This window comes from Nematolebias whitei, chromosome 12 (assembly GCF_014905685.2).
Source record: "Nematolebias whitei isolate Nwh7 chromosome 12, NemWhi1, whole genome shotgun sequence".
Taxonomy (NCBI): Eukaryota; Metazoa; Chordata; class Actinopteri; order Cyprinodontiformes; family Rivulidae; genus Nematolebias; species Nematolebias whitei.
Genome location: NC_056509.1, coordinates 18,966,829 through 18,972,511, shown reverse-complemented (window position 1 = coordinate 18,972,511; position 5,683 = coordinate 18,966,829).

The window sequence follows — 5,683 nt, the reverse complement described above, 5'->3', positions numbered from 1 at the left end:
AAACTTAACCTATCTCAGGGACGCTAAAAGATTAAACCCCAGACAAGCACGGTGGTCTTTATTCTTTAGTCGGTTCCATTATATTTTGACTTATAGGCCTGATTCAAAAAATGTCAAGCCAGATGCCCTGTCTCGACAATTCTCTCCCCCAGATGGACCTGAACATGAGGAACATATCGTTCCACCTACATGCATCGTAGGAGCTCTCACGTGGCCCATCGAACAAGAGGTCCGCGACGCCCACAAGGAGGAGCCCGATCCCGGCCTGGGACCCCCCGGAACCCTGTTCGTCCCCTCTGTCATGAAGGCTAAGGTACTGGAGTGGGTTCACACTAACAAGCTGTCTTGTCACCCAGGAGTTACCCGAATGTTGTCCCTAACCAAGTCCCACTTCTGGTGGCCAACGTTGACCCAGGACGTCAAAGACTTTGTTGCTGCCTGTGCCACCTGCGCACGCAATAAGACAGGTAATCAACCCCCGGCCGGACTCTTACAACCACTACCCTCACCTAGTCGCCCTTGGTCACACATATCAGTGGACTTTGTCACTGGACTTCCCCCGTCCGACGGTAACACAGTCATTTTTACAGTCATTGACCGATTTTCTAAATCGGCTCATTTCATTCCCTTGGTCAAATTACCTTCTGCTCTCGAGACGGCACAAATTTTGATCCAGCATGTTTTTCGAATCCACGGTATCCCCTCCGACATTGTCTCTGACCGTGGTCCACAGTTTATTTCTCAGGTCTGGCGCTCTTTTTGTAAGACCCTAGGGGCGTCCGCAAGTCTGACTTCAGGCTACCACCCACAGTCTAACGGCCAGGCTGAGAGGTGTAACCAGGAACTGGAGAACACCCTTCGTTGTGTCGTGGAGAGCAATCCCTCAGCCTGGTCTCAACATATGGTGTGGGTGGAATATGCCCACAACGCACACAGATCCACAGCCACAGGTATGTCCCCGTTTGAAGCCTCTCTGGGATATCTTCCCCCTTTATTTCCCAGCCTTGAGACGGACATCACGGTGCCGTCTGTCCAGCACCACTTCTGGCGATGTCGACGCGTTTTGCTACAAACGAGGGCAGCACTTCTACGCACCGCAGCGCAGAACAAGAGGTACGCCGACCAACACCGTTCCTCTGCCCCGTCTTATCAGGTGGGCCAAAAGGTTTGGCTCTCAACAAGGGACATTCAACTGAAGAACATTCCCAGAAAGATGGCTCCACGATTCATTGGCCCTTTCACCATCACAAGAATCATCAACCCCACAGCAGTCCGCCTTCAACTCCCCAGCTCTATGAGGATCCACCCTACGTTCCACGTCTCTCAGGTGAAACCGGTCTCCGAGAGTCCTCTTTGCCCACCTACCGACCTCCCTCCACCCACCCGTCTGATCGACAACCATCCCGCCTTCACGGTTCGCACCATTTTGGACGTCAGACGTCGAGGTCGGGGTTTCCAGTATCTCGTGGACTGGGAGGGATACGGTCCCGAGGAAAGATCCTGGATTCCCCGCTCATTCATTTTGGACCCAAGTTTGATCACCACATTCTTCAGAGCTCACCCCAAAAAGCGCCTCAGGTCGCCTGGAGGCGATTCTTGAGGGGGGGGGTAATGTGAGAGTAGTTCTGCTGCAGCTTCCAAGATGGCCGCTAACGACCTACACCTGGCGGTCATCTCCCTGATGAGCATCGACTCCTACTTAAGGCTGCAGTCAAGACTACTCGATGCTGGAGCATTGATTCCCTCTCGGTACTAGTGCTCTCAGCCTTTTATGCTCTCCAGTGTTTATGATAACTGACCTTGTGTTTTCTATGCCAGCAGTTCCTCGCTTTGGACAAACCAATCTTGCCTTGTCCACTCGACATCCTGTCGGGCCTCACGGAAACCCTGACTTTTGGATCTTGGATCATAACAGAACCTGTGGCTGGGACTCATACTTCTTGGGACTCCTGAACTCACTCCAGTACCAACAAAACTGTAAGACAGAAAACAACAAATCAAAACTGTTTCTCTCGTCACTTACCTGGTCTCGGTCTGAACAAACTATTTCCCTCTTCCAGGAGTTCCAGTTCCAGGCCCCTGTATATATTGTATATAATCTTAATTTCACTGTAAATAAATATCATCTTTTGTATCTCAGTCTTGTGTCGTTCTGGGTTCTCGTTACAACTGGGTTGACCACACTTACAACAGTAATGCTCCAGCCAGACCAAACCCAGAACGAGGCTCGGAATGACCAAGCCATGTCCTCGTCACAAACGAAGCGAGTTGATCAAATCGAGAAAATCCTCTTACAAATGGTCCAGCAACAACAACAAACCCAAGCAAACCTACAGGAGCTGGGAGGTATGGTTTACTCAATTAAACAGACTCTCTCTTCTTCTCCTCCTACAGTCACAGCAGAAACCCCTGAGAACAGTCATACGTGCACCTGCTCGGCGGGACATACATCGGAACCACAGTTACTGGTAAAACCGTCCGAACTTTTTTTCCGGTGACCCAGAACAATGCGACGGTTTCCTTCTCCAATGTGAGCTCGCGTTCAGCGGAGCTCCCAAACTCTACTCCTCGGAAAATGCTAAAATCACCTACTTTACAAGCCAGCTAAAGGGTAACGCACTCCGGTGGGCAACCTCTTTTCTCCGTCAGCATGATTTAAAAACCATTTTGTTTAAGAGTTTACTCACAGAGTTTCGCAGGATTTTCGACAGACCACTATCGGGTCCTAATGCTGAAAAACGTCTCCTGGGCTTACGTCAGGGCCGGCGGCCAGTGGCCGAACACGCCCTCGAGTTCCGCATCCTCGCCGCACAAACCGGATGGAACGAAAGAGCACTACAGGGTACTTTTCTCAATTCCTTATCTGATCCGTTAAAGGACCAGATCGCCGCTAGAGACGAGCCGCCCAACTTTGACGCCCTCATTAATCTGGCCATTTCTATTGATGAGCGTTTCCGCGAGTGACAGCGGGAACGGGACTACAACTCCCAACGTACCGCCACTTCCGGTTCGGGTCCGTCACTCAATATGGTCCGTAGTAAAGAGTCGTTTTCGCCTCCAAAACCCCAAAATCTCGTTACTCACGTTTCGCCTACTTCACTCTCGTTGTCAGAATCAGAGCCCATGCAGGTGGGACGCACCCATCTTACTCCTGATGTTAGACAGAAGTGCCGTGAACAAGGGTTATGTTATTATTGTGGTCAAAATAGGCATCTTGTTGCTGCCTGTCCATTTCGGGGAAACGAGAACACCCACCAATAAAGAGGGAGATATTGGTGGGGACTTCTTCGCTCTCCCCATTAAGCAGACTGACCATAGCTACGGTCATCCAATGTAATCACAACCGTTTTACCGTCTCCGCACTCATAGACTCCGGTGCGGAACAAAATTTAATTAGTCAAAGTCTGGTCTCCGATTTGTCATTACCCACTGTAAAGATACCCACCGTTTCCATCACTGGAGTCACAGGCGATACATTATCTCAGGTCCAACACCGCACTAATGATTTACACATAATTACCTCCGGCAACCACCACGAACACGTCAGTTTCTTTGTATTCGATTCACCCCATGACCAAGTAATTTTTGGATATCCCTGGTTGAAGCTCCACAACCCACACATTAACTGGGAACTTGGTAGAATAGAGAAATGGAGCGGAAGATGTCTGAAACACTGTCTCCGCTCCGGAATCTCTAACGCAACTCAACATGATACCACTATTGAACAGATTGAATTAACCTCCATTCCACACGAGTATCACGATCTCTCTCCTGTTTTTAGTAAACAGAGAGCCTTGTCCTTGCCGCCACATCGACCATACGACTGTGCTATTGATCTTTTTCCTGGTGCTCCCCTACCAGCTAGTCGTTTGTTCAACCTCTCCGGACCCGAGAGGGACTCCATGAAGGAGTACATTGAGGAGTCACTTGATTCTGGTATTATTCGTCCATCCACCTCCCCGGTGGGGGCCGGGTTCTTCTTCGTAGCTAAGAAAGATAAAACCCTCCGCCCTTGTATCGATTACCGAGGTCTTAATAACATTACCGTAAAAAACAAGTATCCTCTTCCGCTCATCGACTCCATACATGAACAACTTCAATCGGCCACCATCTTCACTAAACTAGACTTACGAAACGCCTATCATTTGGTTCGCATTAAGGAGGGCGACGAATGGAAGACGGCTTTCCGGACCCCGTTGGGTCATTTCGAATACCTAGTAATGCCTTTTGGTCTTACTAACGCTCCCGCAGTTTTTCAGGCATTAGTTAATGATGTGCTCAGAGACTTCCTAGGGGAGTTCGTTTTCGTATATCTTGATGATATACTTATCTACTCGCATGACAAGGAAGAGCACATCAAGAGGGTCAGAACTGTACTTCAGCGGCTGTATGAAAATCAATTATTCGTCAAAGGCGAGAAATGTGAGTTCCATACCTCATCTGTTTCTTTCCTGGGGTTTATCTTCGGAGAGGGACATTATCGTACCGACCCTGAGAAGATCAGAGCAGTTGTAGAATGGCCCGTTCCTGAAACCCGTAAACAGCTTCAACGTTTTCTGGGTTTCGCAAACTTCTGCAGACGCTTCATTAGAGACTATAGTCGTATTGCCGCACCACTCTCCCAACTTACCTCTGTTAATAGAACATTCAAATGGACTACAGAATCAGACACTGCTTTCAACAGACTTAAACAACTTTTTTCAACCTCACCCATCCTCTGCCATCCTGACCCCAAACGCCAGTTCATCCTGGAGGTGGATGCCTCCGATACTGGGGTAGGTGCCATCCTTTCTCAGAGATCCCCCAGAGACAATAAAGTGCACCCCTGTGCTTTCTTTTCTCGGCGTTTGTCCCAAGCCGAGCGTAACTACGATGTAGGAAACCGCGAGTTACTGGCCGTCAAGCTGGCCTTAGAGGAGTGGCGTCATTGGTTGGAGGGTACAGAGACACTCTTCCTCATATGGACCGACCACAAAAACTTAACCTATCTCAGGGACGCTAAAAGATTAAACCCCAGACAAGCACGGTGGTCTTTATTCTTTAGTCGGTTCCATTATATTTTGACTTATAGGCCTGATTCAAAAAATGTCAAGCCAGATGCCCTGTCTCGACAATTCTCTCCCCCAGATGGACCTGAACATGAGGAACATATCGTTCCACCTACATGCATCGTAGGAGCTCTCACGTGGCCCATCGAACAAGAGGTCCGCGACGCCCACAAGGAGGAGCCCGATCCCGGCCTGGGACCCCCCGGAACCCTGTTCGTCCCCTCTGTCATGAAGGCTAAGGTACTGGAGTGGGTTCACACTAACAAGCTGTCTTGTCACCCAGGAGTTACCCGAATGTTGTCCCTAACCAAGTCCCACTTCTGGTGGCCAACGTTGACCCAGGACGTCAAAGACTTTGTTGCTGCCTGTGCCACCTGCGCACGCAATAAGACAGGTAATCAACCCCCGGCCGGACTCTTACAACCACTACCCTCACCTAGTCGCCCTTGGTCACACATATCAGTGGACTTTGTCACTGGACTTCCCCCGTCCGACGGTAACACAGTCATTTTTACAGTCATTGACCGATTTTCTAAATCGGCTCATTTCATTCCCTTGGTCAAATTACCTTCTGCTCTCGAGACGGCACAAATTTTGATCCAGCATGTTTTTCGAATCCACGGTATCCCCTCCGA